This window comes from Chiloscyllium plagiosum, chromosome 6, assembly GCF_004010195.1.
Source record: "Chiloscyllium plagiosum isolate BGI_BamShark_2017 chromosome 6, ASM401019v2, whole genome shotgun sequence".
Classification (NCBI taxonomy): Eukaryota; Metazoa; Chordata; class Chondrichthyes; order Orectolobiformes; family Hemiscylliidae; genus Chiloscyllium; species Chiloscyllium plagiosum.
Genome location: NC_057715.1, coordinates 90,085,733 through 90,096,090, shown reverse-complemented (window position 1 = coordinate 90,096,090; position 10,358 = coordinate 90,085,733).

Here is a 10,358-nt window from a genome sequence, read left to right as displayed (position 1 = left end):
TATTAGGATGGCAGTAGGGGTCTGGCAAGCCTTGGATGGGGAGAAGCCTGAGCCCCCAGTTGGGTCCAACATTACTAAGATGTGAGTCAGTGAGGGGGGCTTATTGGTGTGTCAGTGACTGGAGTGGAGCAGGAGAGGAGTTGGGCAGACCCAACAGTGATGGAGGAGTGATTCACGAAGAGGGGCTGCTCAGTTAGTTAGTAGGGATGACAAAGTGACAGAAGAAAATGTGAATGAATGTGGGGGAAGAGGGTGAGAAGCTGATGAGTGTGTGGGGATTGGGGAGAGGATTTTGGTGGGGACAAAGTGCAGAGCATCAAGGGAGCAGTGCATATGCAATGAGAAGACAGATTGTAAGTAAACTATATTATATTTGGAATGCTGCAAGGGGCATTTTTTTGTTGTTGAATAATTTCCAAATCTGAACTCTGCAGTCCTGCCACATCCAGTCATGAACATTTGTGAACTATTAAACAAGTCACTAGAGGAGGCTACACAAATATCCCTGTGCCTAATGATGGAAGAACCCAACAAATCAGTGCAAAAGATGAAGCTGAAGCATTCCCAGCAATTTTCAGTTGGACAATTTGAGTGGATGATCTGTCTTGCCTCCTCGAATGGTTGCTAGCATTACAGATACCAATCTTCAGCCAACTCTATTAATTCTGCATCATACTTTTTTTAAAAAGTCAGAGGCATTGGATACTGCAAAGGCCATCGGCATTAACAACATTCCAGCAACTTGCGTTCTCCTAACTAAGCTATTCCAGTACAGCTAGAGCACTAGCATCTACCAAACAACGTGGAAAATTGTCCAGGTGTATCCATCATACAAAATGCAGGACAAATCCAACCTGGCAAATTACGGCACCATCAGTCTATTCTCAAGCATTAGTAAAGTGGTGGAAGGTGTTATCAATAGTGCTATCAAGCAACACCTGCTTAGCAATGACCTGCTCAATGATGCCTGGTTTGGGTTCTGTCAGGGTCACTCAGCTCCTGACCTCATTATAGCCTTAATTCAAACATGGACAAAACAGCTGAATTCCAGAGGTGGGGTGAGAGTAATATGCCTTTGACGTCCCAGCTGCATTCGACCAAGTGTGCCACTAAGAGCCCGAGCAAAACTGGAATCAATAGTAATGGGGGCAAGCTGGTTGGAGTCATATCTGCCATATAGGAAGACAGTTGTAGTTGGAGGTCAGTCATCTCAGCTCCAGGAAATTTCTGTTGGAATTCTTCAAGTCGTGTCTTAGGCTCAACCGTCTTCTGCTTCACCAATAACCTTTCCTCTATCAAAAAGTAGTGATGTGCAATCAATGGCAAACAATGTTCAGCACCACTTATGACTCCTCAGATACTGAAGTATTTCATGTTCAAATGCAATAAGATGTAGAAAATATCCAGGCTTGGGCTGACAAGTGGCAAACATCATAAATGCCAGGCTATGACCATCTTCAGTAAGAGACAATGTAATACTACCCCATGACATTCAATGGCACTTACCATCACTGAATTCCCACTATCAACATTCTTGGTGTTACCATTGATCAGAAACCCAACTAGACGCACTACGTAAACACAGTAGCCACAAGAGCAAGTCAGGGGCTAGTAATACTGCAGTGAGGCACTCACCTCCTAACTCCTCGAAGATTAGAGTGGTGCTGGGAATGCACAGCAGGTCAGGCAGCATCTGAGGAGCAGGAAAATTCCTGATTCTCATTCTTGATGAAGGACTCCTGCCTGAAACATCTATTTTCCTCCTGCTTGGATGCTGCCTGATCTGCTGTGCATTTCCAGCACCACTCTAATCTTGACTCTAATCTCCAGCATTTGCAGTCCTCACGTTTTCCTAACTCTCCAAAGCATGTCCACCATCTAAAAGTCAGGAACATAATTGAATACTACCCACTTGAGTCAATGGGTGCAGTTCCAACAACACTCAAGAAACTTGTCACCATCCAGGGCTGACTAACCTGATTGAGTTTTTTTTTGAAGAAGTGATTAAAGTTGATGAAGGCAGAGCAGTGGACATCGTCTATATGGACTTGGTTCTTGACAAGGTTTTACATGGTAGATTGGTTAGCAAAGTTAGATCGTGTGGAATACAGGGAGATCTAGCCATTTGGATACAAAATTTGATCTAAAGTAGGAGATAGAGGGTGATGGTGGAGAGTTGCATTTCAGACTGGAGACCTGTGACCAGCGGTGTGCTGCAAGGATTGGTGCTGAGTCCATTGCTTTTTATCATTTATATAAATGATTTGGATGTGAACATAGGAGGAATGGTTAATAAGTTTGCTGATGACACCAATATTGGTGGTATAGTGGACAGCAAGGAAGGTTACCACAGAGTCAATGGGACCTTAATCAGATGGGCAAATGGGCCAAGGAGTGGCAGATAGAGTTTAATTTAGATAAATATGAGATACTTCATTTTGGTAAATCAAATCAAGGCATAACTTTTAATGGTGAGGCCCTAGGGTGTGTTGCCTAATGAAAAGACCTCTGGGTGCAGGATCATAGCTCCTTGAAAGTGGAGTTGTAGGTAGACAGGGTGGTGTAGGAGGAATTTGGTATTCTTGCCTTTATTGGTCAGCGTATTGAGCGTAAGAAGGTCATGTTGTGGCTGAACAGGAAATTGGTTAGGCCACTTTTGGAATACAGCATTCATTTCTGATGTCCCTGCTATAGGAAATATGTTGTTAAACATGAAAGGGTTCAGAAAAGATTTACAAGGATGTTACAAGGATGTTGCCAGGGTTGGAGGTTTTGAGCTATAGGGAGAGGCTGAATAGGGGCTATTTTCCCTGGAGTATTGAAGGCTGAGGGATGACCTTATAGAATTTTATAAAATCATGAGGGGCATGGATAGGGTGAGTATTCAAGGTTTGTCCCCTGGGTAGGGGAGCCTAAAACTACAGGATATAGGTTGAGAGGGGAAAAAATTAAAAGGGACCTGAGGTGCAACTGTTTCATATAGAGAGTGGTGCATGTATGGAATAAGCTGCCAGAGGAGGTTGTAGAGGCTGATACAATTACAACATTGAAAATGCATTTGGTTGGTATATGAATAGGATGGATTTAGAGGGGGATGGGCCAAATGCTACCAAATGGGACTAGATTAATATGGAATATCGGGTCGGCATGGACAAGTTGGCCCAAAGAGTCTATTTCCATGCTGTACATCTCTATGACTTTATGACAAAGCAGCCCACTTGATTGGCACCACCGTAAGTGTCTTCACCCTTCACCACTGATGTTCAACAGCAGCAATATGTATTGTCTACAAGATGCACTGCAAAAATCCACTGAAGATCCTTAGACAACACCTTCTAAACCACGATGACTTCCACCTCAAAGGACACGTGCAACAGGTAGATGCACGTGTCCGCCTGTAAGTTCCCTTCAAAGCCACTCACCATCGACTTGTATTGCCATTCTTTCACTGTCTCTGGGTCAAAATCCTAGAATTACCTTCCTTAGAAAAGTGCTTGTTAACCTACCACATATGAACTTGTTCAAGAAGGAAGCTCACCACCATCTCAAGAACAACTAGGGACGGACTATGAATGCTGCCGAACCAGCAATGCCCAAGTCCCATGAGTGAATTAAAAAAAAGATCCTGAGAAAAATCATTCTAATATTGAATGAATAGTGAATTTTACACCACTCCCTCCTGTTCCTCCTTTGTCTTTCCCTCTGGGTCAAAGCTGACTTGCTTCAATTCTGCTGGGGTAGCTTCTATGGTAGTTGAATCAACCTATCCTGGAGCCTCAGACTCTGCCACAGGTTGGGGAGGTGGTGTTTGATGAGGTCAGTGGGTGGAAACCAGCTGAGTGTGTGCATTCTTTCTGCTGTTTGTACTTGGCCTCCATGTCTTCCACTCGGTGAAGTTTAAAGTGGTTAGTGTCTTCACAGATGCATCTTCTCCAGTTTGTGCTTCCTAGGGCAAGTGATTCCCACATGTTGGTGGGGATCTTATTTAGGGAGGCATTCAGAATGTCCTTGTAGCATTTCCTCTGCCATCCTAGTGATTACTTAATATTGTTTAGTTTGGAATAGAGCATTTGTTTAGGGAGACTTATTTTAGCATGCCAACAATGTGTCCAACCATCACAACTGGTGGTGTGTGACCAGTGATTCAATACTAGGGATATTGTCCCAGGAAATGATGCTCATATTGGTACACCTATCCTGCCAATGGCTTTGCAGGATTTTGTGAAGGCAGCACTTATGATAACTCTCCAGCGATTGAGGTTTCTGGTGCATAAGGTCCATGCTTCTGATGCATACAGTGGGTTGGGGACTATGATTGCTCTGTAGGCCATGAGCTTGGTGCTGTGTTTCAACTCTTGAATTTTGAACACAATGTTCCTCAGGTTTCCAAAGTCTACAGTGCTGCACTGGAATCAGTGTTGGATTTCATCATCAATTCTCTCATAAATACCTTCTTAGCCATCCTAAGGGTGGCACAGTGGTTAGCACTGCTGCCTCACAGTGCCAGAAACCCAGGTTCAATTCCCTCCTCAGGGGACTAACTGTGTGGAATTTGCACATTCTCCCCATGTCTGTGTGGGTTTCCTCCAGGTGCTCCGGTTTCCTCCCACAGTCCAGAAATGTGCAGATTAGGTGAATTGGCCATGCTAAATTGCCCGTAGTGTTAGGTGAAGGGGTAAATGTTGGGGAATGGGTCTGGGTGGGTTGTTCTTCAGAGGGTCGGTGAGTGTCTCCTCAAATTCAGCCGCCTATAAAAATCCATCACCATTCTCCACCTGCTTCATGATAGCATGCAAGCCATGATCCTCACCTCTGGATCTACCACAGAACCAGTACAGTATGAATGCAAATTGATGTCAAACAGCATGCATCATTGCACTAACCATCTTCTTTGCTCCAAAATTCCACCCTATGTCCAGGTAACTCCCAGGCAGAGTGGAGCTAACCTACAGTACAAGAGGAAACTGTCCAACCTCCATTGCCTCCAGGCCAGTACCATGACCACCCCAACTTCTATCATTGAACTTCAGTATACCAATAATGCTTGCATGTGTACACACGCGACCTAGAAACCATAGTCAATGCATTCAATAAGGTTTATAGATTAGATTAGATTACTTACAGTGTGGAAACAGGCCCTTCGGCCCAACAAGTCCACACCGACCCTCCTTGAAGTGCTCTCCAGCTTCTAGATTACTTCTAAGTCTTTGAGCAACTCTCATTTTTGGCTTTCAGTGGAGTAGGTCCTTCAGTACTCTGACCATAGATGGCTTTGATTGTGCTGAAGAAGCAAAGTGCATCATAGTTGTTGGTGAGTTGCTGAGTATCCTGTGTCTTTCAACACACCATCTATTCTTCTGGTCACAGGTTCCTTGTTGCATCTTGGCTTTCAGTTCTCTGTAGGCTTGCTTTTTCTTGTTCAGGCTTTGGTGGAGCTGCCAGTTTAGAAACACCTTACATTTTATGGCCTGTGGGATCCTGGATCTCCTGATCATTCTCGATGATCCAGTCTTGGTATTTCCTGGTTGAGAGGCTGAGCGTCTTCGCACAGGTGCTGATTCTGGTGATTATTAGTGATTATTATTATGGACCAGGTCCTGTGGATACTCTTCGGCTCTGGCACGTTGGTTGTTGCCTGGTTGGCTGTGAGGCACACCCTGAGTAGGTCTTTCCTCTCTGGGTCTTTCAACCAGCAACATTGAGTCTCCTGCAGCAAAGTTCTTTCTACTTTTGCTGCTTTGGGACCATGTTGGTGGAGGTAGTAGAATGGATTAATCAGTGGTTGGTCCAGCAGTTGTTAACTCCAGTCATTGAACGGTTGATGTGGACATCTGTGCAGTGTCTCAATTGAACCATGATGTAGTCTATTAGGTGCCAGTGCAGGGGTGTTGTAATGAGGTGTTGTGCTTGTTCCTCTGATGGAAGAGGTATCCATTATGATGAAGTCTTAGGCACTTCATCAGGAAGAGGACTCCATCATTAGAGTTTGTCTTCCCTACACCACCTTGCCTCACATGCTTTTCCAAAGGTTTGCATCCCTCCTGACTCTTGTATTAAAGTCAGTGAGGAGAATGCACTTGTCGCCTTTGCGGATGTGGGACAGTAATTGTTCAAGGTTAGTGTCAAATGCCTCTTTTGACTCACCTGTTGCATCGAAGGTCCAGTTGTAGACACTGATAATTATGATGTGTTGCTTTTGGATCAATGTGAGCCATAGGATCCTGAGTCTGTCACTTATCCCACAGGGAGATTTGTTGAGATGTCCAACCAGTTTGTTTGTTGAGGCAAACCCAAACCCACATTCTTATTCTTTCTCAGGTTTGCTTTTCCAAAAGAAGGTGTAACCATCACCTTGCTCTTTAAGTTGGCCTTCTCTTGCCACTTGTATCTAGCTCAGAGCAGTGATGTCAATGTTAAAGGTGAAATGTCAATTCTTTGAGAGCATGACAGAACACTTTATCTAGCAGGGCGATTTTCATGCCAGAGTGGGAACAGACCATGATGCATAACTCTCCTGCTTCAGATTTTGTTGCCATTTTCTCCAATGAAAAAAGCAGGCTTATGGTTTGTTAGGACAGTGGCGACCTTTGACTTTATGACATACTGGCTTTTGTTGCTGTATTGTGGCCAACTGGCTTGTGATTGCCTGTAACAGAGGGAAAGTTGTTATAATTACAGGTGGTCATAACACTGCACAAGTTAGATCCCAAAATGAAACTTAGCTTTTTAAAAACATGTTTATAACACCTGGGTATGGTTGACATGCCAGACCTGATGTACCCTTCCATTAATGCCCAGAGGGAAGTAAAGAGTGAATCACATTGCTGTGTATCTGGATTCACACTTAGGCCAGACTACGGAAGGATATTCAATTTCCTTCTGTAAAGGACATGAGATTTAACATACCGTAAGTTTTATTTCTGCTATTTTCTCACCATGGTTGTCTGTCAGTTTATTCCAATGATCTTCACTATGCATTCATGCAAGCTCCTCCATCGTAACAAGGCTAAGGAGCTAGTTCCAGCAAAGAACAAGTCAAGAAGTCCTCAACAGCAGAGCAAGGCTGTGACCAAACAGAATGTGAAGATAGAAGAAGGCTGTAGTGTGGATGTGGCCCAGTTCTCAAGGTTTGCCTTGCTGCTGAATTCAGCCATTGTGATGATGATGCTCCTTTAACAAGGTTAGGTTGTTCTTGGTTTCTCTTTCATTATATCATAAAGACCTAGACTTTGAAATGCCTGGGGTTGATCGATTTGAGAATGCTTTCAAGTTTAAAAAAAACACGTGCACTGATTCAGTATGTGGATGTACCTCCTAGAGAAGGTGCAAAACTTGACCTACTCTTGGGAAATAAGGGAGGACAGATGACTGAGGTGTCAGTGGGGGTGCACTTTGGGGCCAGCAACCATAAATCTATTAGTTTTAAAATAGTGATGGAAAAGGATAGACCAGATCTAAAAGTTGAAGTTCTAAATTGGAGAAAGGCCAATTTTGACGGCATTCAGCACGAACTTTCAAAAGCTGATTGGGCACAGATGTTTGCAGGTAAAGGGACGGCTGGGAAATGGGAAGCCTTCAGAAATGAGTTAACGAGAGTCCAGAGAAAGTATATTCCTGTTAGGGTGAAAGGAAAGGCTGGTAGGTATAGGGAATGCTGGATGACTAAAGAAACTGAGGGTTTGATTAAAAAAAAGAAGGAAGCATATGTCAGGTATAGACAGGATAGATCGAGTGAATCCTTAGAAGAGTATTCTAATCCTTAGAATAAAGGCAGAAGGAGTATACATAAGAGAGAACACAGGAGGGCAAAAAGGGGCCATGAGATAGCTTTGGCAAATAGGGTTAAGGAGAATCCAAAGGTTCTTTACAAGTACATTAAGGACAAAAGGGTAATTAGCGAGAGAATAATGCCCCTCAAAGATCAGCAAGGCGGTCTTTGTGTGGAGCCACAGAAGATGGGAGAGATACTAAACGAGTACTTTGCATCAGTGTTTACTGTGGAAAAGGACATGAAAGATACAGAAAGTACGGAAATACACAGTGACATCTTGAATAATATCCGTATCACAGAGGAGGAAGTGCTGGTTGTCTTAAAACGCATAAAAGTGGATAAATCCCCAGGACCTGATTAGTTGTACCCTAGAACTCTGCGGGAAGCTAGGGAAGTGATTGCTGGGCCTCTTACTGAGATATGTGTATCATCGATAGTCACAGGTGAGGTGCCGGAAGACTGGAGGTTGGCTAACGTGGTGTCACTGTTTAAGAAAGGTGGTAAGGACAAGCCAGGGAACTATAGACCAGTGAGCCTGACGTCGGTGGTGGGCACGTTGTTGGAAGGAATCCTGAGGGATGTGATGTACATGTATTTGGAAAGGCAAGGACTGATTAAGGATAGTCAACATGGCTTTGTGCATGGGAAACCATGTCTCACAAACTTGATTGAGGTTTTTGAAGAAGTAACAAAGAGGATTAAATGAGGGCAGAACGATGGACGTGATCTATATGGACTTCAATAAGTCATTCAACAAGGTTCCACATGGGAGACTGGTTAGCAAGTTAGATCTCATGGAATACAGGGAGAACTAGCCATTTGGATACAGAACTGGCTCAAAGGTAGATGACAGAGGGTGGTGGTGGAGGGTTGTTTTTCAGACTGGAGGCCTGTGACCAGTGGAGTGCCACAAGGATCGGTGCTGGGCCCTCCACTTTTCATCATTTATAGAAATGATTTGATGTGAGCATAAGAGGTAAATTTAGTAAGTTTACTGATGACACCAAAATTGGAAGTGTAGTGGACATGGAAGAAGGTTATCTCAGATTACAACAGGATCTTGATCAGATGGGCCAATGGGCTAAGAAGTGGCAGATGGAGTTTAATTTCAATAAATGTGAGGTGCTGCATTTTGGGAAAGCAAATCTTAGCAGGACTTATACACTTGATGGTAAGGTCCTGGGGAGTGTTGCTGAACAAAGAGACTTTGAAATGCAGGTTCATCGCTCCTTGAAAGTGGAGTCACAGGTAGATAGGATAGTGAAGAAGGTGTTTGGTATGCTTTCCTTTGTTGGTCAGAATATTGAGTATAAGAGTTGCAAGGTCATGTTGCGGCTGTACAGGACATTGGGTAGGCCACTGTTGGAATATTGCGTGCATTTCTGGTCTCCTTCCTAACGGAAAGATGTTGTGAAACTTGAAAGTGTTCAGAAAATATTTAAAAGGGTTACCAGAGTTGGAGGATTTGAGTTATAGGGAGAGGTTGAATAGGCTAGGGCTGTTTGCCCTGGAGCGTCCGAGGCTGAGGGGTGACCTTAGAGGTTTATAAAATCATGAGGGGCATGGATAGGATAAATAGACAAAGTCTTTTCCCTGGGGTGGGTGAGTCCAGAACTAGAGGGCATAGGTTTAGGGTGAGAGGGGAATGATATAAAAGAGACCCAAGGGGCAACCTTTTCACGCAGTGAGTGGTATGTGTATGGAATGAGCTGCTAGAGGATGTGGTGGAGGCTGGTACAATTGCAACATTCAAGAGGCATTTGGATGGGTATATGAATAGGAAGGGTTGGAGGGATATGGGCAGGGTGCTGGCAGGTGGGGCTAGATTGGGTTGGGATATTTGGTCGGCATGGACGGGTTGAACCAAAGCGTCTCTTTCCTTGCTGTACATCTCTATGACTCTATGACAATAAAAAGGGAGTGGCCAGTTCTCCCAGCTCAGCTTTTCTCTGGTTTTAGCAGTCTGGCTGTTCACTGAAAGCAGGCAGTCAGATTAAGGTTGCTGGTTGAAGAAACAGCTATATGCAAGAAGGAGTTCATGAAGCCATCTTTCTGTGTCTCCTGTAAGACCCTGTGTTTGATTTTACCTTTTTTGCCAAGCAGTGTTTATGGGGATTGTTGCAGGAATTTGGAACAGCATGATTAACCTGGGATAATCTGTTGGGCTTTCAGATAGGTAAAGTTATTCTATATTCTGATCTCTTTTGTTTGTGTTTCATTCAGTAATCTTGTGAATAAATTGTTTTGTTTAAAACTAAGTGGTTTGACCAGCTGCATGACATCCCTCCTGGATAATCCACCTCACACCTGCTTAAAATAACTAGCAAAGTTAGGGTCTGGGTTACTTTCTTGAAATGTTTTTAGGGGGTCTGGCCTGATCTATGATAGCCATCAACTGCTAAGATTATGCAGAACTCAACTGCGCACTTGAATCTTCACTGTAAACAATGTCCAATACAAGCCATCACATGAAGTCCCGTAGTGAAGGTGGATTATTGACAGGGGCAAGGCTGTGATATCTGGGGGGCACACAGACAACTGTGGATGCATGGTGGTCATTGGGCACCTGTGTTGAGACAGGGGAACC